The sequence below is a fragment of the Podarcis melisellensis genome (genome assembly GCF_964234715.1).
Source record: "Podarcis melisellensis genome assembly, chromosome: 7".
NCBI lineage: Eukaryota > Metazoa > Chordata > Lepidosauria > Squamata > Lacertidae > Podarcis > Podarcis melisellensis.
The window spans coordinates 92,007,550-92,030,379 of NC_138539.1; positions in this window are offsets into that span (position 1 = coordinate 92,007,550).

Below are 22,830 nucleotides of genomic sequence, written 5' to 3' on the forward strand. Positions count from 1 at the left end.
TCACGCATAGGTGTTTTGGTTCCATCTCAATAGAAAGAGGACAAATAAAATTGGAGTGTTCTTGCGGTCTTCATTCACCCGCAAATAGCAAAGCGAAGTGTCATAAGCCTAAAAAAAGCAAAACAGGTTCTTTTGGGTTCCATCTGCATAGAAAGAAGAATCTTGAATTTCGCTTATTTCAAAGTCGTGTTCTTTGGTGTTAATGCACATTTACCCAGATATCGCAAAGTGTATGTAATGAGACCAAAATGTCAAAAGACCATCTCTTCGAATCCATATGCGTAGAAAGAAGACGAATAAGCATCGAGTAGGCTTCTTTCAATTCGCATGGTGTTTTTTGGGGGTGCACCAGAATCACCCTCAACCAAAGTAAAAAGGTTTTTTGGGTTCCAGCTACATAAAAAGAAGATGATAACGCTCTGATTGGGCTCATTTCAAGTTGGTGATTTTGGGGTTAGAATGCAAATACACCCAAAAATCACAGAGTGAAATGTTTGTTATCAGCCCAAATCACGCATAGGTGTTTTGGTTCGATCTCAATAGAAAGAGGACGAATGCTTGGATTGTTCTTTCGGTGTTTATTGACCCGCAAATAGCAAAGCCTAAACAAAGTAAAACAGGTTCTTTTGGGTTCCATCTGCATAGAAAGAAGAATCTTGAATTTCGCTTATTATCAGCCCCAAACAAGCATAGGTGTTTTGGTTCCATCTCAATAGAAAGAGGACAAATAAAATTGGAGTGTTCTTGCGGTCTTCATTCACCCGCAAATAGCAAAGCGAAGTGTCATAAGCCTAAAAAAAAGAAAAATAGGTTCTTTTGGGTTCCATCTGCATAGAAAGAAGAATCTTGAATTTCGCTTATTTCAAAGTCGTGTTCTTTGGTGTTAATGCACATTTACCCAGATATCACAAACTGTATGTAATGAGACCAAAATGACAAAAGACCGTCTCTTCGCATCCATATGCGTAGAAAGAAGACGAATAAGCATCGAGTAGGCTTCTTTCAATTCGCATGGTGTTTTTGGGGGGTGCACCAGAATCACCCTCAACCAAAGTAAAAAGGTTTTTTGGGTTTCAGCTACATAAAAAGAAGAGGATAACGCTCTGATTGGGCTTATTTGAAATTGGTGATTTTGGGGTTAGAATGCACATACACCCAAAAAACAAAGAGTGAAATGTTTGTTATCAGCCCAAATCACGCATAGGTGTTTTGGTTCGATCTCAATAGAAAGAGGACGAATAAGCTTGGATTGTTCTTTCGGTGTTTATTGACCCGCAAATAGCAAAGCCTAAACAAAGTAAAACAGGTTCTTTTGGGTTCCATCTGCATAGAAAGAAGAATCTTGAATTTCGCTTATTATCAGCCCCAAACAAGCATAGGTGTTTTGGTTCCATCTCAATAGAAAGAGGACAAATAAAATTGGAGTGTTCTTGCGGTCTTCATTCACCCGCAAATAGCAAAGCGAAGTGTCATAAGCCTAAAAAAAGCAAAACAACTTCTTTTGGGTTCCATCTGCATAGAAAGAAGAATCTTGAATTTCGCTTATTTCAAAGTTGTGTTCTTTGGTGTTAATGCACATTTACCCAGATATCGCAAACTGTATGTAATGACCAAAATGACAAAAGACCGTCTCTTCGCATCCATATGCGTAGAAAGAAGACGAATAAGCATCGAGTAGGCTTCTTTCAATTCGCATGGTGTTTTTGGGGGGTGCACCAGAATCACCCTCAACCAAAGTAAAAAGGTTTTTTGGGTTTCAGCTACATAAAAAGAAGAGGAAAACGCTCTGATTGGGCTTATTTCAAGTTGGTGATTTTGGGGTTAGAATGCAAATACACCCCAAAATCACAGAGTGAAATGTTTGTTATAAGCCCAAATCACGCATAGGTGTTTTTGTTCGATCTCAATAGAAAGAGGACAAATAAAATTGGAGTGTTCTTGCGGTCTTCATTCACCCGCAAATATCAAAGCGAAGTGTCATAGGCCTAAAAAAAGCAAAACAGGTTCTTTTGGGTTCCATCTGCATAGAAAGAAGAATCTTGAATTTCGCTTATTATCAGCCCCAAACAAGCATAAGTGTTTTGGTTCCATCTCAATAGAAAGAGGACAAATAAAATTGGAGTGTTCTTGCGGTCTTTATTTACCCGCAAATAGCAAAGCGAAGTGTCATAAGCCTAAAAAAAGCAAAACAGGTTCTTTTGGGTTCCATCTGCATAGAAAGAAGAATCTTGAATTTCGCTTATTTCAAAGTCGTGTTCTTTGGTGTTAATGCACATTTACCCAGATATCGCAAAGTGTATGTAATGAGACCAAAATGTCAAAAGACCATCTCTTCGAATCCATATGCGTAGAAAGAAGACGAATAAGCATCGAGTAGGCTTCTTTCAATTCGCATGGTGTTTTTTGGGGGTGCACCAGAATCACCCTCAACCAAAGTAAAAAGGTTTTTTGGGTTCCAGCTACATAAAAAGAAGATGATAACGCTCTGATTGGGCTCATTTCAAGTTGGTGATTTTGGGGTTAGAATGCAAATACACCCAAAAATCACAGAGTGAAATGTTTGTTATCAGCCCAAATCACGCATAGGTGTTTTGGTTCGATCTCAATAGAAAGAGGACGAATAAGCTTGGATTGTTCTTTCGGTGTTTATTGACCCGCAAATAGCAAAGCCTAAACAAAGTGAAACAGGTTCTTTTGGGTTCCATCTGCATAGAAAGAAGAATCTTGAATTTTGCTTATTATCAGCCCCAAACAAGCATAGGTGTTTTGGTTCCATCTCAATAGAAAGAGGACAAATAAAATTGGAGTGTTCTTGCGGTCTTCATTCACCCGCAAATAGCAAAGCGAAGTGTCATAAGCCTAAAAAAAGCAAAACAGCTTCTTTTGGGTTCCATCTGCATAGAAAGAAGAATCTTGAATTTCGCTTATTTCAAAGTCGTGTTCTTTGGTGTTAATGCACATTTACCCAGATATCGCAAACTGTATGTAATGAGACCAAAATGTCAAAAGACCATCTCTTCGAATCCATATGCGTAGAAAGAAGACGAATAAGCATCGAGTAGGCTTCTTTCAATTCGCATGGTGTTTTTTGGGGGTGCACCAGAATCACCCTCAACCAAAGTAAAAAGGTTTTTTGGGTTCCAGCTACATAAAAAGAAGATGATAACGCTCTGATTGGGCTCATTTCAAGTTGGTGATTTTGGGGTTAGAATGCAAATACACCCAAAAATCACAGATGAAATGTTTGTTATAAGCCCAAATCATGCATAGGTGTTTTGGTTCGTTCTCAATAGAAAGAGGACAAATAAAATTGGAGTGTTCTTGCGGTCTTCATTCACCCGCAAATATCAAAGCGAAGTGTCATAGGCCTAAAAAAAGCAAAACAGGTTCTTTTGGGTTCCATCTGCATAGAAAGAAGAATCTTGAATTTCGCTTATTATCAGCCCCAAACAAGCATAAGTGTTTTGGTTCCATCTCAATAGAAAGAGGACAAATAAAATTGGAGTGTTCTTGCGGTCTTTATTTACCCGCAAATAGCAAAGCGAAGTGTCATAAGCCTAAACAAAGCAAAACAGGTTCTTTTGGGTTGCATCTGCATAGAAAGAAGAATCTTGAATTTCGCTTATTTCAAAGTCGTGTTCTTTGGTGTTAATGCACATTTACCCAGATATCGCAAAGTGTATGTAATGAGACCAAAATGACAAAAGACCATCTCTTCGAATCCATATGCGTAGAAAGAAGATGAATAAGCATCGAGTAGGCTTCTTTCAATTCGCATGGTGTTTTTTGGGGGTGCACCAGAATCACCCTCAACCAAAGTAAAAAGGTTTTTTGGGTTCCAGCTACATAAAAAGAAGATGATAACGCTCTGATTGGGCTCATTTCAAGTTGGTGATTTTGGGGTTAGAATGCAAATACACCCAAAAATCACAGAGTGAAATGTTTCTTATCAGCCCAAATCACGCATAGGTGTTTTGGTTCCATCTCAATAGAAAGAGGACAAATAAAATTGGAGTGTTCTTGCGGTCTTCATTCACCCGCAAATAGCAAAGCGAAGTGTCATAAGCCTAAAAAAAGAAAAATAGGTTCTTTTGGGTTCCATCTGCATAGAAAGAAGAATCTTGAATTTCGCTTATTTCAAAGTCGTGTTCTTTGGTGTTAATGCACATTTACCCAGATATCGCAAACTGTATGTAATGACCAAAATGACAAAAGACCGTCTCTTCGCATCCATATGCGTAGAAAGAAGACGAATAAGCATCGAGTAGGCTTCTTTCAATTCGCATGGTGTTTTTGGGGGGTGCACCAGAATCACCCTCAACCAAAGTAAAAAGGTTTTTTGGATTTCAGCTACATAAAAAGAAGAGGATAACGCTCTGATTGGGCTTATTTCAAGTTGGTGATTTTGGGGTTAGAATGCAAATACACCCAAAAATCACAGAGTGAAATGTTTGTTATCAGCCCAAATCACGCATAGGTGTTTTGGTTCGATCTCAATAGAAAGAGGACGAATAAGCTTGGATTGTTCTTCAGGTGTTTATTGACCCGCAAATAGCAAAGCCTAAACAAAGTAAAACAGGTTCTTTTGGGTTCCATCTGCATAGAAAGAAGAATCTTGAATTTCGCTTATTATCAGCCCCAAACAAGCATAGGTGTTTTGGTTCCATCTCAATAGAAAGAGGACAAATAAAATTGGAGTGTTCTTGCGGTCTTCATTCACCCGCAAATAGCAAAGCGAAGTGTCATAAGCCTAAAAAAAGAAAAATAGGTTCTTTTGGGTTCCATCTGCATAGAAAGAAGAATCTTGAATTTCGCTTATTTCAAAGTCGTGTTCTTTGGTGTTAATGCACATTTACCCAGATATCACAAACTGTATGTAATGAGACCAAAATGACAAAAGACCGTCTCTTCGCATCCATATGCGTAGAAAGAAGACGAATAAGCATCGAGTAGGCTTCTTTCAATTCGCATGGTGTTTTTGGGGGGTGCACCAGAATCACCCTCAACCAAAGTAAAAAGGTTTTTTGGGTTTCAGCTACATAAAAAGAAGAGGATAACGCTCTGATTGGGCTTATTTCAAATTGGTGATTTTGGGGTTAGAATGCACATACACCCAAAAAACAAAGAGTGAAATGTTTGTTATCAGCCCAAATCACGCATAGGTGTTTTGGTTCGATCTCAATAGAAAGAGGACGAATAAGCTTGGATTGTTCTTTCGGTGTTTATTGACCCGCAAATAGCAAAGCCTAAACAAAGTAAAACAGGTTCTTTTGGGTTCCATCTGCATAGAAAGAAGAATCTTGAATTTCGCTTATTATCAGCCCCAAACAAGCATAGGTGTTTTGGTTCCATCTCAATAGAAAGAGGACAAATAAAATTGGAGTGTTCTTGCGGTCTTCATTCACCCGCAAATAGCAAAGCGAAGTGTCATAAGCCTAAAAAAAGAAAAATAGGTTCTTTTGTGTTCCATCTGCATAGAAAGAAGAATCTTGAATTTCGCTTATTTCAAAGTCGTGTTCTTTGGTGTTAATGCACATTTACCCAGATATCACAAACTGTATGTAATGAGACCAAAATGACAAAAGACCGTCTCTTCGCATCCATATGCGTAGAAAGAAGACGAATAAGCATCGAGTAGGCTTCTTTCAATTCGCATGGTGTTTTTGGGGGGTGCACCAGAATCACCCTCAACCAAAGTAAAAAGGTTTTTTGGGTTTCAGCTACATAAAAAGAAGAGGATAACGCTCTGATTGGGCTTATTTGAAATTGGTGATTTTGGGGTTAGAATGCACATACACCCAAAAAACAAAGAGTGAAATGTTTGTTATCAGCCCAAATCACGCATAGGTGTTTTGGTTCGATCTCAATAGAAAGAGGACAAATAAGCTTGGATTGTTCTTTCGGTGTTTATTGACCCGCAAATTGCAAAGCCTAAACAAAGTAAAACAGGTTCTTTTGGGTTCCATCTGCATAGAAAGAAGAATCTTGAATTTCGCTTATTATCAGCCCCAAACAAGCATAGGTGTTTTGGTTCCATCTCAATAGAAAGAGGACAAATAAAATTGGAGTGTTCTTGCGGTCTTCATTCACCCGCAAATAGCAAAGCGAAGTGTCATAAGCCTAAAAAAAGCAAAACAACTTCTTTTGGGTTCCATCTGCATAGTAAAAAGAATCTTGAATTTCGCTTATTTCAAAGTCGTGTTCTTTAGTGTTAATGCACATTTACCCAGATATCGCAAACTGTATGTAATGACCAAAATGACAAAAGACCGTCTCTTCGCATCCATATGCGTAGAAAGAAGACGAATAAGCATCGAGTAGGCTTCTTTCAATTCGCATGGTGTTTTTGGGGGGTGCACCAGAATCACCCTCAACCAAAGTAAAAAGGTTTTTTGGGTTTCAGCTACATAAAAAGAAGAGGATAACGCTCTGATTGGGCTTATTTCAAGTTGGTGATTTTGGGGTTAGAATGCAAATACACCCAAAAATCACAGAGTGAAATGTTTGTTATAAGCCCAAATCACGCATAGGTGTTTTGGTTTGATCTCAATAGAAAGAGGACAAATAAAATTGGAGTGTTCTTGCGGTCTTCATTCACCCGCAAATATCAAAGCGAAGTGTCATAGGCCTAAAAAAAGCAAAACAGGTTCTTTTGGGTTCCATCTGCATAGAAAGAAGAATCTTGAATTTCGCTTATTATCAGCCCCAAACAAGCATAAGTGTTTTGGTTCCATCTCAATAGAAAGAGGACAAATAAAATTGGAGTGTTCTTGCAGTCTTTATTTACCCGCAAATAGCAAAGCGAAGTGTCATAAGCCTAAACAAAGCAAAACAGGTTCTTTTGGGTTGCATCTGCATAGAAAGAAGAATCTTGAATTTCGCTTATTTCAAAGTCGTGTTCTTTGGTGTTAATGCACATTTACCCAGATATCGCAAAGTGTATGTAATGAGACCAAAATGACAAAAGACCATCTCTTCGAATCCATATGCGTAGAAAGAAGATGAATAAGCATCGAGTAGGCTTCTTTCAATTCGCATGGTGTTTTTTGGGGGTGCACCAGAATCACCCTCAACCAAAGTAAAAAGGTTTTTTGGGTTCCAGCTACATAAAAAGAAGATGATAACGCTCTGATTGGGCTCATTTCAAGTTGGTGATTTTGGGGTTAGAATGCAAATACACCCAAAAATCACAGAGTGAAATGTTTCTTATCAGCCCAAATCACGCATAGGTGTTTTGGTTCCATCTCAATAGAAAGAGGACAAATAAAATTGGAGTGTTCTTGCGGTCTTCATTCACCCGCAAATAGCAAAGCGAAGTGTCATAAGCCTAAAAAAAGCAAAACAGGTTCTTTTGGGTTCCATCTGCATAGAAAGAAGAATCTTGAATTTCGCTAATTTCAAAGTCGTCTTCTTTGGTGTTAATGCACATTTACCCAGATATCGCAAAGTGTATGTAATGAGACCAAAATGTCAAAAGACCATCTCTTCGAATCCATATGCGTAGAAAGAAGACGAATAAGCATCGAGTAGGCTTCTTTCAATTCGCATGGTGTTTTTTGGGGGTGCACCAGAATCACCCTCAACCAAAGTAAAAAGGTTTTTTGGGTTCCAGCTACATAAAAAGAAGATGATAACGCTCTGATTGGGCTCATTTCAAGTTGGTGATTTTGGGGTTAGAATGCAAATACACCCAAAAATCACAGAGTGAAATGTTTGTTATCAGCCCAAATCACGCATAGGTGTTTTGGTTCGATCTCAATAGAAAGAGGACGAATAAGCTTGGATTGTTCTTCAGGTGTTTATTGACCCGCAAATAGCAAAGCCTAAACAAAGTAAAACAGGTTCTTTTGGGTTCCATCTGCATAGAAAGAAGAATCTTGAATTTCGCTTATTATCAGCCCAAACAAGCATAGGTGTTTTGGTTCCATCTCAATAGAAAGAGGACAAATAAAATTGGAGTTTTCTTGCGGTCTTCATTCACCCGCAAATAGCAAAGCGAAGTGTCATAAGCCTAAAAAAAGAAAAATAGGTTCTTTTGGGTTCCATCTGCATAGAAAGAAGAATCTTGAATTTTGCTTATTTCAAAGTCGTGTTCTTTGGTGTTAATGCACATTTACCCAGATATCACAAACTGTATGTAATGAGACCAAAATGACAAAAGACCGTCTCTTCGCATCCATATGCGTAGAAAGAAGACGAATAAGCATCGATTAGGCTTCTTTCAATTCGCATGGTGTTTTTGGGGGGTGCACCAGAATCACCCTCAACCAAAGTAAAAAGGTTTTTTGGGTTTCAGCTACATAAAAAGAAGAGGATAACGCTCTGATTGGGCTTATTTCAAATTGGTGATTTTGGGGTTAGAATGCACATACACCCAAAAAACAAAGAGTGAAATGTTTGTTATCAGCCCAAATCACGCATAGGTCTTTTGGTTCGATCTCAATAGAAAGAGGACAAATAAGCTTGGATTGTTCTTTCGGTGTTTATTGACCCGCAAATTGCAAAGCCTAAACAAAGTAAAACAGGTTCTTTTGGGTTCCATCTGCATAGAAAGAAGAATCTTGAATTTCGCTTATTATCAGCCCCAAACAAGCATAGGTGTTTTGGTTCCATCTCAATAGAAAGAGGACAAATAAAATTGGAGTGTTCTTGCGGTCTTCATTCACCCGCAAATAGCAAAGCGAAGTGTCATAAGCCTAAAAAAAGCAAAACAGCTTCTTTTGGGTTCCATCTGCATAGAAAGAAGAATCTTGAATTTCGCTTATTTCAAAGTCGTGTTCTTTGGTGTTAATGCACATTTACCCAGATATCGCAAACTGTATGTAATGAGACCAAAATGACAAAAGACCGTCTCTTCGCATCCATATGCGTAGAAAGAAGACGAATAAGCATCGAGTAGGCTTCTTTCTATTCGCATGGTGTTTTTGGGGGGTGCACCAGAATCACCCTCAACCAAAGTAAAAAGGTTTTTTGGGTTTCAGCTACATAAAAAGAAGAGGATAACGCTCTGATTGGGCTTATTTCAAGTTGGTGATTTTGGGGTTAGAATGCAAATACACCCAAAAATCACAGAGTGAAATGTTTGTTATAAGCCCAAATCACGCATAGGTGTTTTGGTTCCATCTCAATAGAAAGAGGACAAATAAAATTGGAGTGTTCTTGCGGTCTTCATTCACCCGCAAATATCAAAGCGAAGTGTCATAGGCCTAAAAAAGCAAAACAGGTTCTTTTGGGTTCCATCTGCATAGAAAGAAGAATCTTGAATTTCGCTTATTATCAGCCCCAAACAAGCATAAGTGTTTTGGTTCCATCTCAATAGAAAGAGGACAAATAAAATTGGAGTGTTCTTGCGGTCTTTATTTACCCGCAAATAGCAAAGCGAAGTGTCATAAGCCTAAACAAAGCAAAACAGGTTCTTTTGGGTTGCATCTGCATAGAAAGAAGAATCTTGAATTTCGCTTATTTCAAAGTCGTGTTCTTTGGTGTTAATGCACATTTACCCAGATATCGCAAAGTGTATGTAATGAGACCAAAATGTCAAAAGACCATCTCTTCGAATCCATATGCGTAGAAAGAAGACGAATAAGCATCGAGTAGGCTTCTTTCAATTCGCATGGTGTTTTTTGGGGGTGCACCAGAATCACCCTCAACCAAAGTAAAAAGGTTTTTTGGGTTCCAGCTACATAAAAAGAAGATGATAACGCTCTGATTGGGCTCATTTCAAGTTGGTGATTTTGGGGTTAGAATGCAAATACACCCAAAAATCACAGATGAAATGTTTGTTATAAGCCCAAATCATGCATAGGTGTTTTGGTTCGTTCTCAATAGAAAGAGGACAAATAAAATTGGAGTGTTCTTGCGGTCTTCATTCACCCGCAAATATCAAAGCGAAGTGTCATAGGCCTAAAAAAAGCAAAACAGGTTCTTTTGGGTTCCATCTGCATAGAAAGAAGAATCTTGAATTTCGCTTATTATCAGCCCCAAACAAGCATAAGTGTTTTGGTTCCATCTCAATAGAAAGAGGACAAATAAAATTGGAGTGTTCTTGCGGTCTTTATTTACCCGCAAATAGCAAAGCGAAGTGTCATAAGCCTAAACAAAGCAAAACAGGTTCTTTTGGGTTGCATCTGCATAGAAAGAAGAATCTTGAATTTCGCTTATTTCAAAGTCGTGTTCTTTGGTGTTAATGCACATTTACCCAGATATCGCAAAGTGTATGTAATGAGACCAAAATGACAAAAGACCATCTCTTCGAATCCATATGCGTAGAAAGAAGATGAATAAGCATCGAGTAGGCTTCTTTCAATTCGCATGGTGTTTTTTGGGGGTGCACCAGAATCACCCTCAACCAAAGTAAAAAGGTTTTTTGGGTTCCAGCTACATAAAAAGAAGATAATAACGCTCTGATTGGGCTCATTTCAAGTTGGTGATTTTGGGGTTAGAATGCAAATACACCCAAAAATCACAGAGTGAAATGTTTCTTATCAGCCCAAATCACGCATAGGTGTTTTGGTTCCATCTCAATAGAAAGAGGACAAATAAAATTGGAGTGTTCTTGCGGTCTTCATTCACCCGCAAATAGCAAAGCGAAGTGTCATAAGCCTAAAAAAAGAAAAATAGGTTCTTTTGGGTTCCATCTGCATAGAAAGAAGAATCTTGAATTTCGCTTATTTCAAAGTCGTGTTCTTTGGTGTTAATGCACATTTACGCAGATATCGCAAACTGTATGTAATGACCAAAATGACAAAAGACCGTCTCTTCGCATCCATATGCGTAGAAAGAAGACGAATAAGCATCGAGTAGGCTTCTTTCAATTCGCATGGTGTTTTTGGGGGGTGCACCAGAATCACCCTCAACCAAAGTAAAAAGGTTTTTTGGGTTTCAGCTACATAAAAAGAAGAGGATAACGCTCTGATTGGGCTTATTTCAAGTTGGTGATTTTGGGGTTAGAATGCAAATACACCCAAAAATCACAGAGTGAAATGTTTGTTATCAGCCCAAATCACGCATAGGTGTTTTGGTTCGATCTCAATAGAAAGAGGACGAATAAGCTTGGATTGTTCTTCAGGTGTTTATTGACCCGCAAATAGCAAAGCCTAAACAAAGTAAAACAGGTTCTTTTGGGTTCCATCTGCATAGAAAGAAGAATCTTGAATTTCGCTTATTATCAGCCCCAAACAAGCATAGGTGTTTTGGTTCCATCTCAATAGAAAGAGGACAAATAAAATTGGAGTGTTCTTGCGGTCTTCATTCACCCGCAAATAGCAAAGCGAAGTGTCATAAGCCTAAAAAAAGAAAAATAGGTTCTTTTGGGTTCCATCTGCATAGAAAGAAGAATCTTGAATTTCGCTTATTTCAAAGTCGTGTTCTTTGGTGTTAATGCACATTTACCCAGATATCACAAACTGTATGTAATGAGACCAAAATGACAAAAGACCGTCTCTTCGCATCCATATGCGTAGAAAGAAGACGAATAAGCATCGAGTAGGCTTCTTTCAATTCGCATGGTGTTTTTGGGGGGTGCACCAGAATCACCCTCAACCAAAGTAAAAAGGTTTTTTGGGTTTCAGCTACATAAAAAGAAGAGGATAACGCTCTGATTGGGCTTATTTCAAATTGGTGATTTTGGGGTTAGAATGCACATACACCCAAAAAACAAAGAGTGAAATGTTTGTTATCAGCCCAAATCACGCATAGGTGTTTTGGTTCGATCTCAATAGAAAGAGGACGAATAAGCTTGGATTGTTCTTTCGGTGTTTATTGACCCGCAAATAGCAAAGCCTAAACAAAGTAAAACAGGTTCTTTTGGGTTCCATCTGCATAGAAAGAAGAATCTTGAATTTCGCTTATTATCAGCCCCAAACAAGCATAGGTGTTTTGGTTCCATCTCAATAGAAAGAGGACAAATAAAATTGGAGTGTTCTTGCGGTCTTCATTCACCCGCAAATAGCAAAGCGAAGTGTCATAAGCCTAAAAAAAGAAAAATAGGTTCTTTTGGGTTCCATCTGCATAGAAAGAAGAATCTTGAATTTCGCTTATTTCAAAGTCGTGTTCTTTGGTGTTAATGCACATTTACCCAGATATCACAAACTGTATGTAATGAGACCAAAATGACAAAAGACCGTCTCTTCGCATCCATATGCGTAGAAAGAAGACGAATAAGCATCGAGTAGGCTTCTTTCAATTCGCATGGTGTTTTTGGGGGGTGCACCAGAATCACCCTCAACCAAAGTAAAAAGGTTTTTTGGGTTTCAGCTACATAAAAAGAAGAGGATAACGCTCTGATTGGGCTTATTTGAAATTGGTGATTTTGGGGTTAGAATGCACATACACCCAAAAAACAAAGAGTGAAATGTTTGTTATCAGCCCAAATCACGCATAGGTGTTTTGGTTCGATCTCAATAGAAAGAGGACAAATAAGCTTGGATTGTTCTTTCGGTGTTTATTGACCCGCAAATTGCAAAGCCTAAACAAAGTAAAACAGGTTCTTTTGGGTTCCATCTGCATAGAAAGAAGAATCTTGAATTTCGCTTATTATCAGCCCCAAACAAGCATAGGTGTTTTGGTTCCATCTCAATAGAAAGAGGACAAATAAAATTGGAGTGTTCTTGCGGTCTTCATTCACCCGCAAATAGCAAAGCGAAGTGTCATAAGCCTAAAAAAAGCAAAACAACTTCTTTTGGGTTCCATCTGCATAGTAAAAAGAATCTTGAATTTCGCTTATTTCAAAGTCGTGTTCTTTAGTGTTAATGCACATTTACCCAGATATCGCAAACTGTATGTAATGACCAAAATGACAAAAGACCGTCTCTTCGCATCCATATGCGTAGAAAGAAGACGAATAAGCATCGAGTAGGCTTCTTTCAATTCGCATGGTGTTTTTGGGGGGTGCACCAGAATCACCCTCAACCAAAGTAAAAAGGTTTTTTGGGTTTCAGCTACATAAAAAGAAGAGGATAACGCTCTGATTGGGCTTATTTCAAGTTGGTGATTTTGGGGTTAGAATGCAAATACACCCAAAAATCACAGAGTGAAATGTTTGTTATAAGCCCAAATCACGCATAGGTGTTTTGGTTTGATCTCAATAGAAAGAGGACAAATAAAATTGGAGTGTTCTTGCGGTCTTCATTCACCCGCAAATATCAAAGCGAAGTGTCATAGGCCTAAAAAAAGCAAAACAGGTTCTTTTGGGTTCCATCTGCATAGAAAGAAGAATCTTGAATTTCGCTTATTATCAGCCCCAAACAAGCATAAGTGTTTTGGTTCCATCTCAATAGAAAGAGGACAAATAAAATTGGAGTGTTCTTGCAGTCTTTATTTACCCGCAAATAGCAAAGCGAAGTGTCATAAGCCTAAACAAAGCAAAACAGGTTCTTTTGGGTTGCATCTGCATAGAAAGAAGAATCTTGAATTTCGCTTATTTCAAAGTCGTGTTCTTTGGTGTTAATGCACATTTACCCAGATATCGCAAAGTGTATGTAATGAGACCAAAATGACAAAAGACCATCTCTTCGAATCCATATGCGTAGAAAGAAGATGAATAAGCATCGAGTAGGCTTCTTTCAATTCGCATGGTGTTTTTTGGGGGTGCACCAGAATCACCCTCAACCAAAGTAAAAAGGTTTTTTGGGTTCCAGCTACATAAAAAGAAGATGATAACGCTCTGATTGGGCTCATTTCAAGTTGGTGATTTTGGGGTTAGAATGCAAATACACCCAAAAATCACAGAGTGAAATGTTTCTTATCAGCCCAAATCACGCATAGGTGTTTTGGTTCCATCTCAATAGAAAGAGGACAAATAAAATTGGAGTGTTCTTGCGGTCTTCATTCACCCGCAAATAGCAAAGCGAAGTGTCATAAGCCTAAAAAAAGCAAAACAGGTTCTTTTGGGTTCCATCTGCATAGAAAGAAGAATCTTGAATTTCGCTAATTTCAAAGTCGTCTTCTTTGGTGTTAATGCACATTTACCCAGATATCGCAAAGTGTATGTAATGAGACCAAAATGTCAAAAGACCATCTCTTCGAATCCATATGCGTAGAAAGAAGACGAATAAGCATCGAGTAGGCTTCTTTCAATTCGCATGGTGTTTTTTGGGGGTGCACCAGAATCACCCTCAACCAAAGTAAAAAGGTTTTTTGGGTTCCAGCTACATAAAAAGAAGATGATAACGCTCTGATTGGGCTCATTTCAAGTTGGTGATTTTGGGGTTAGAATGCAAATACACCCAAAAATCACAGAGTGAAATGTTTGTTATCAGCCCAAATCACGCATAGGTGTTTTGGTTCGATCTCAATAGAAAGAGGACGAATAAGCTTGGATTGTTCTTCAGGTGTTTATTGACCCGCAAATAGCAAAGCCTAAACAAAGTAAAACAGGTTCTTTTGGGTTCCATCTGCATAGAAAGAAGAATCTTGAATTTCGCTTATTATCAGCCCAAACAAGCATAGGTGTTTTGGTTCCATCTCAATAGAAAGAGGACAAATAAAATTGGAGTTTTCTTGCGGTCTTCATTCACCCGCAAATAGCAAAGCGAAGTGTCATAAGCCTAAAAAAAGAAAAATAGGTTCTTTTGGGTTCCATCTGCATAGAAAGAAGAATCTTGAATTTTGCTTATTTCAAAGTCGTGTTCTTTGGTGTTAATGCACATTTACCCAGATATCACAAACTGTATGTAATGAGACCAAAATGACAAAAGACCGTCTCTTCGCATCCATATGCGTAGAAAGAAGACGAATAAGCATCGATTAGGCTTCTTTCAATTCGCATGGTGTTTTTGGGGGGTGCACCAGAATCACCCTCAACCAAAGTAAAAAGGTTTTTTGGGTTTCAGCTACATAAAAAGAAGAGGATAACGCTCTGATTGGGCTTATTTCAAATTGGTGATTTTGGGGTTAGAATGCACATACACCCAAAAAACAAAGAGTGAAATGTTTGTTATCAGCCCAAATCACGCATAGGTGTTTTGCTTCGATCTCAATAGAAAGAGGACAAATAAGCTTGGATTGTTCTTTCGGTGTTTATTGACCCGCAAATTGCAAAGCCTAAACAAAGTAAAACAGGTTCTTTTGGGTTCCATCTGCATAGAAAGAAGAATCTTGAATTTCGCTTATTATCAGCCCCAAACAAGCATAGGTGTTTTGGTTCCATCTCAATAGAAAGAGGACAAATAAAATTGGAGTGTTCTTGCGGTCTTCATTCACCCGCAAATAGCAAAGCGAAGTGTCATAAGCCTAAAAAAAGCAAAACAGCTTCTTTTGGGTTCCATCTGCATAGAAAGAAGAATCTTGAATTTCGCTTATTTCAAAGTCGTGTTCTTTGGTGTTAATGCACATTTACCCAGATATCGCAAACTGTATGTAATGAGACCAAAATGACAAAAGACCGTCTCTTCGCATCCATATGCGTAGAAAGAAGACGAATAAGCATCGAGTAGGCTTCTTTCAATTCGCATGGTGTTTTTGGGGGGTGCACCAGAATCACCCTCAACCAAAGTAAAAAGGTTTTTTGGGTTTCAGCTACATAAAAAGAAGAGGATAACGCTCTGATTGGGCTTATTTCAAGTTGGTGATTTTGGGGTTAGAATGCAAATACACCCAAAAATCACAGAGTGAAATGTTTGTTATAAGCCCAAATCACGCATAGGTGTTTTGGTTCCATCTCAATAGAAAGAGGACAAATAAAATTGGAGTGTTCTTGCGGTCTTCATTCACCCGCAAATATCAAAGCGAAGTGTCATAGGCCTAAAAAAGCAAAACAGGTTCTTTTGGGTTCCATCTGCATAGAAAGAAGAATCTTGAATTTCGCTTATTATCAGCCCCAAACAAGCATAAGTGTTTTGGTTCCATCTCAATAGAAAGAGGACAAATAAAATTGGAGTGTTCTTGCGGTCTTTATTTACCCGCAAATAGCAAAGCGAAGTGTCATAAGCCTAAACAAAGCAAAACAGGTTCTTTTGGGTTGCATCTGCATAGAAAGAAGAATCTTGAATTTCGCTTATTTCAAAGTCGTGTTCTTTGGTGTTAATGCACATTTACCCAGATATCGCAAAGTGTATGTAATGAGACCAAAATGACAAAAGACCATCTCTTCGAATCCATATGCGTAGAAAGAAGATGAATAAGCATCGAGTAGGCTTCTTTCAATTCGCATGGTGTTTTTTGGGGGTGCACCAGAATCACCCTCAACCAAAGTAAAAAGGTTTTTTGGGTTCCAGCTACATAAAAAAAAGATGATAACGCTCTGATTGGGCTCATTTCAAGTTGGTGATTTTGGGGTTAGAATGCAAATACACCCAAAAATCACAGAGTGAAATGTTTCTTATCAGCCCAAATCACGCATAGGTGTTTTGGTTCCATCTCAATAGAAAGAGGACAAATAAAATTGGAGTGTTCTTGCGGTCTTCATTCACCCGCAAAAAGCAAAGCGAAGTGTCATAAGCCTAAAAAAAGCAAAACAGCTTCTTTTGGGTTCCATCTGCATAGAAAGAAGAATCTTGAATTTCGCTTATTTCAAAGTCGTGTTCTTTGGTGTTAATGCACATTTACCCAGATATCACAAACTGTATGTAATGAGACCAAAATGACAAAAGACCGTCTCTTCGCATCCATATGCGTAGAAAGAAGACGAATAAGCATCGAGTAGGCTTCTTTCAATTCGCATGGTGTTTTTGGGGGGTGCACCAGAATCACCCTCAACCAAAGTAAAAAGGTTTTTTGGGTTTCAGCTACATAAAAAGAAGAGGATAACGCTCTGATTGGGCTTATTTGAAATTGGTGATTTTGGGGTTAGAATGCACATACACCCAAAAAACAAAGAGTGAAATGTTTGTTATCAGCCCAAATCACGCATAGGTGTTTTGGTTCGATCTCAATAGAAAGAGGACGAATAAGCTTGGATTGTTCTTTCGGTGTTTATTGACCCGCAAATAGCAAAGCCTAAACAAAGTAAAACAGGTTCTTTTGGGTTCCATCTGCATAGAAAGAAGAATCTTGAATTTTGCTTATTATCAGCCCCAAACAAGCATAGGTGTTTTGGTTCCATCTCAATAGAAAGAGGACAAATAAAATTGGAGTGTTCTTGCGGTCTTCATTCACCCGCAAATAGCAAAGCGAAGTGTCATAAGCCTAAAAAAAGCAAAACAACTTCTTTTCGGTTCCATCTGCATAGAAAGAAGAATCGTGAATTTCGCTTATTTCAAAGTCGTGTTCTTTGGTGTTAATGCACATTTACCCAGATATCACAAACTGTATGTAATGAGACCAAAATGACAAAAGACCGTCTCTTCGCATCCATATGCGTAGAAAGAAGACGAATAAGCATCGAGTAGGCTTCTTTCAATTCGCATGGTGTTTTTGGGGGGTGCACCAGAATCACCCTCAACCAAAGTAAAAAGGTTTTTTGGGTTTCAGCTACATAAAAAGAAGAGGATAACGCTCTGATTGGGCTTATTTGAAATTGGTGATTTTGGGGTTAGAATGCACATACACCCAAAAAACAAAGAGTGAAATGTTTGTTATCAGCCCAAATCACGCATAGGTGTTTTGCTTCGATCTCAATAGAAAGAGGACAAATAAGCTTGGATTGTTCTTTCGGTGTTTATTGACCCGCAAATTGCAAAGCCTAAACAAAGTAAAACAGGTTCTTTTGGGTTCCATCTGCATAGAAAGAAGAATCTTGAATTTCGCTTATTATCAGCCCCAAACAAGCATAGGTGTTTTGGTTCCATCTCAATAGAAAGAGGACAAATAAAATTGGAGTGTTCTTGCGGTCTTCATTCACCCGCAAATAGCAAAGCGAAGTGTCATAAGCCTAAAAAAAGCAAAACAACTTCTTTTGGGTTCCATCTGCATAGAAAGAAGAATCTTGAATTTCGCTTATTTCAAAGTCGTGTTCTTTAGTGTTAATGCACATTTACCCAGATATCGCAAACTGTATGTAATGACCAAAATGACAAAAGACCGTCTCTTCGCATCCATATGCGTAGAAAGAAGACGAATAAGCATCGAGTAGGCTTCTTTCAATTCGCATGGTGTTTTTGGGGGGTGCACCAGAATCACCCTCAACCAAAGTAAAAAGGTTTTTTGGGTTTCAGCTACATAAAAAGAAGAGGATAACGCTCTGATTGGGCTTATTTCAAGTTGGTGATTTTGGGGTTAGAATGCAAATACACCCAAAAATCACAGAGTGAAATGTTTGTTATAAGCCCAAATCACGCATAGGTGTTTTGGTTCGATCTCAATAGAAAGAGGACAAATAAAATTGGAGTGTTCTTGCGGTCTTCATTCACCCGCAAATATCAAAGCGAAGTGTCATAGGCCTAAAAAAAGCAAAACAGGTTCTTTTGGGTTCCATCTGCATAGAAAGAAGAATCTTGAATTTCGCTTATTATCAGCCCCAAACAAGCATAAGTGTTTTGGTTCCATCTCAATAGAAAGAGGACAAATAAAATTGGAGTGTTCTTGCAGTCTTTATTTACCCGCAAATAGCAAAGCGAAGTGTCATAAGCCTAAACAAAGCAAAACAGGTTCTTTTGGGTTGCATCTGCATAGAAAGAAGAATCTTGAATTTCGCTTATTTCAAAGTCGTGTTCTTTGGTGTTAATGCACATTTACCCAGATATCGCAAAGTGTATGTAATGAGACCAAAATGTCAAAAGACCATCTCTTCGAATCCATATGCGTAGAAAGAAGATGAATAAGCATCGAGTAGGCTTCTTTCAATTCGCATGGTGTTTTTTGGGGGTGCACCAGAATCACCCTCAACCAAAGTAAAAAGGTTTTTTGGGTTCCAGCTACATAAAAAGAAGATGATAACGCTCTGAGTGGGCTCATTTCAAGTTGGTGATTTTGGGGTTAGAATGCAAATACACCCAAAAATCACAGAGTGAAATGTTTCTTATCAGCCCAAATCACGCATAGGTGTTTTGGTTCCATCTCAATAGAAAGAGGACAAATAAAATTGGAGTGTTCTTGCGGTCTTCATTCACCCGCAAATAGCAAAGCGAAGTGTCATAAGCCTAAAAAAAGCAAAACAGGTTCTTTTGGGTTCCATCTGCATAGAAAGAAGAATCTTGAATTTCGCTAATTTCAAAGTCGTCTTCTTTGGTGTTAATGCACATTTACCCAGATATCGCAAAGTGTATGTAATGAGACCAAAATGTCAAAAGACCATCTCTTCGAATCCATATGCGTAGAAAGAAGACGAATAAGCATCGAGTAGGCTTCTTTCAATTCGCATGGTGTTTTTTGGGGGTGCACCAGAATCACCCTCAACCAAAGTAAAAAGGTTTTTTGGGTTCCAGCTACATAAAAAGAAGATGATAACGCTCTGATTGGGCTCATTTCAAGTTGGTGATTTTGGGGTTAGAATGCAAATACACCCAAAAATCGCAGAGTGATATGTTTGTTATCAGCCCAAATCACGCATAGGTGTTTTGGTTCGATCTCAATAGAAAGAGGACGAATAAGCTTGGATTGTTCTTCAGGTGTTTATTGACCCGCAAATAGCAAAGCCTAAACAAAGTAAAACAGGTTCTTTTGGGTTCCATCTGCATAGAAAGAAGAATCTTGAATTTCGCTTATTATCAGCCCAAACAAGCATAGGTGTTTTGGTTCCATCTCAATAGAAAGAGGACAAATAAAATTGGAGTGTTCTTGCGGTCTTCATTCACCCGCAAATAGCAAAGCGAAGTGTCATAAGCCTAAAAAAAGAAAAATAGGTTCTTTTGGGTTCCATCTGCATAGAAAGAAGAATCTTGAATTTCGCTTATTTCAAAGTCGTGTTCTTTGGTGTTAATGCACATTTACCCAGATATCGCAAACTGTATGTAATGACCAAAATGACAAAAGACCGTCTCTTCGCATCCATATGCGTAGAAAGAAGACGAATAAGCATCGAGTAGGCTTCTTTCAATTCGCATGGTGTTTTTGGGGGGTGCACCAGAATCACCCTCAACCAAAGTAAAAAGGTTTTTTGGGTTTCAGCTACATAAAAAGAAGAGGATAACGCTCTGATTGGGCTTATTTCAAGTTGGTGATTTTGGGGTTAGAATGCAAATACACCCAAAAATCACAGAGTGAAATGTTTGTTATCAGCCCAAATCACGCATAGGTGTTTTGGTTCGATCTCAATAGAAAGAGGACGAATAAGCTTGGATTGTTCTTCAGGTGTTTATTGACCCGCAAATAGCAAAGCCTAAACAAAGTAAAACAGGTTCTTTTGGGTTCCATCTGCATAGAAAGAAGAATCTTGAATTTCGCTTATTATCAGCCCAAACAAGCATAGGTGTTTTGGTTCCATCTCAATAGAAAGAGGACAAATAAAATTGGAGTGTTCTTGCGGTCTTCATTCACCCGCAAATAGCAAAGCGAAGTGTCATAAGCCTAAAAAAAGAAAAATAGGTTCTTTTGGGTTCCATCTGCATAGAAAGAAGAATCTTGAATTTCGCTTATTTCAAAGTCGTGTTCTTTGGTGTTAATGCACATTTACCCAGATATCGCAAACTGTATGTAATGACCAAAATGACAAAAGACCGTCTCTTCGCATCCATATGCGTAGAAAGAAGACGAATAAGCATCGAGTAGGCTTCTTTCAATTCGCATGGTGTTTTTGGGGGGTGCACCAGAATCACCCTCAACCAAAGTAAAAAGGTTTTTTGGGTTTCAGCTACATAAAAAGAAGAGGATAACGCTCTGATTGGGCTTATTTCAAGTTGGTGATTTTGGGGTTAGAATGCAAATACACCCAAAAATCACAGAGTGAAATGTTTGTTATCAGCCCAAATCACGCATAGGTGTTTTGGTTCGATCTCAATAGAAAGAGGACGAATAAGCTTGGATTGTTCTTCAGGTGTTTATTGACCCGCAAATAGCAAAGCCTAAACAAAGTAAAACAGGTTCTTTTGGGTTCCATCTGCATAGAAAGAAGAATCTTGAATTTCGCTTATTATCAGCCCCAAACAAGCATAGGTGTTTTGGTTCCATCTCAATAGAAAGAGGACAAATAAAATTGGAGTGTTCTTGCGGTCTTCATTCACCCGCAAATAGCAAAGCGAAGTGTCATAAGCCTAAAAAAAGAAAAATAGGTTCTTTTGGGTTCCATCTGCATAGAAAGAAGAATCTTGAATTTCGCTTATTTCAAAGTCGTGTTCTTTGGTGTTAATGCACATTTACCCAGATATCACAAACTGTATGTAATGAGACCAAAATGACAAAAGACCGTCTCTTCGCATCCATATGCGTAGAAAGAAGACGAATAAGCATCGAGTAGGCTTCTTTCAATTCGCATGGTGTTTTTGGGGGGTGCACCAGAATCACCCTCAACCAAAGTAAAAAGGTTTTTTGGGTTTCAGCTACATAAAAAGAAGAGGATAACGCTCTGATTGGGCTTATTTCAAATTGGTGATTTTGGGGTTAGAATGCACATACACCCAAAAAACAAAGAGTGAAATGTTTGTTATCAGCCCAAATCACGCATAGGTGTTTTGGTTCGATCTCAATAGAAAGAGGACGAATAAGCTTGGATTGTTCTTTCGGTGTTTATTGACCCGCAAATAGCAAAGCCTAAACAAAGTAAAACAGGTTCTTTTGGGTTCCATCTGCATAGAAAGAAGAATCTTGAATTTCGCTTATTATCAGCCCCAAACAAGCATAGGTGTTTTGGTTCCATCTCAATAGAAAGAGGACAAATAAAATTGGAGTGTTCTTGCGGTCTTCATTCACCCGCAAAAAGCAAAGCGAAGTGTCATAAGCCTAAAAAAAGAAAAATAGGTTCTTTTGGGTTCCATCTGCATAGAAAGAAGAATCTTGAATTTCGCTTATTTCAAAGTCGTGTTCTTTGGTGTTAATGCACATTTACCCAGATATCACAAACTGTATGTAATGAGACCAAAATGACAAAAGACCGTCTCTTCGCATCCATATGCGTAGAAAGAAGACGAATAAGCATCGAGTAGGCTTCTTTCAATTCGCATGGTGTTTTTGGGGGGTGCACCAGAATCACCCTCAACCAAAGTAAAAAGGTTTTTTGGGTTTCAGCTACATAAAAAGAAGAGGATAACGCTCTGATTGGGCTTATTTGAAATTGGTGATTTTGGGGTTAGAATGCACATACACCCAAAAAACAAAGAGTGAAATGTTTGTTATCAGCCCAAATCACGCATAGGTGTTTTGGTTCGATCTCAATAGAAAGAGGACAAATAAGCTTGGATTGTTCTTTCGGTGTTTATTGACCCGCAAATTGCAAAGCCTAAACAAAGTAAAACAGGTTCTTTTGGGTTCCATCTGCATAGAAAGAAGAATCTTGAATTTCGCTTATTATCAGCCCCAAACAAGCATAGGTGTTTTGGTTCCATCTCAATAGAAAGAGGACAAATAAAATTGGAGTGTTCTTGCGGTCTTCATTCACCCGCAAATAGCAAAGCGAAGTGTCATAAGCCTAAAAAAAGCAAAACAACTTCTTTTGGGTTCCATCTGCATAGAAAGAAGAATCTTGAATTTCGCTTATTTCAAAGTCGTGTTCTTTAGTGTTAATGCACATTTACCCAGATATCGCAAACTGTATGTAATGACCAAAATGACAAAAGACCGTCTCTTCGCATCCATATGCGTAGAAAGAAGACGAATAAGCATCGAGTAGGCTTCTTTCAATTCGCATGGTGTTTTTGGGGGGTGCACCAGAATCACCCTCAACCAAAGTAAAAAGGTTTTTTGGGTTTCAGCTACATAAAAAGAAGAGGATAACGCTCTGATTGGGCTTATTTCAAGTTGGTGATTTTGGGGTTAGAATGCAAATACACCCAAAAATCACAGAGTGAAATGTTTGTTATAAGC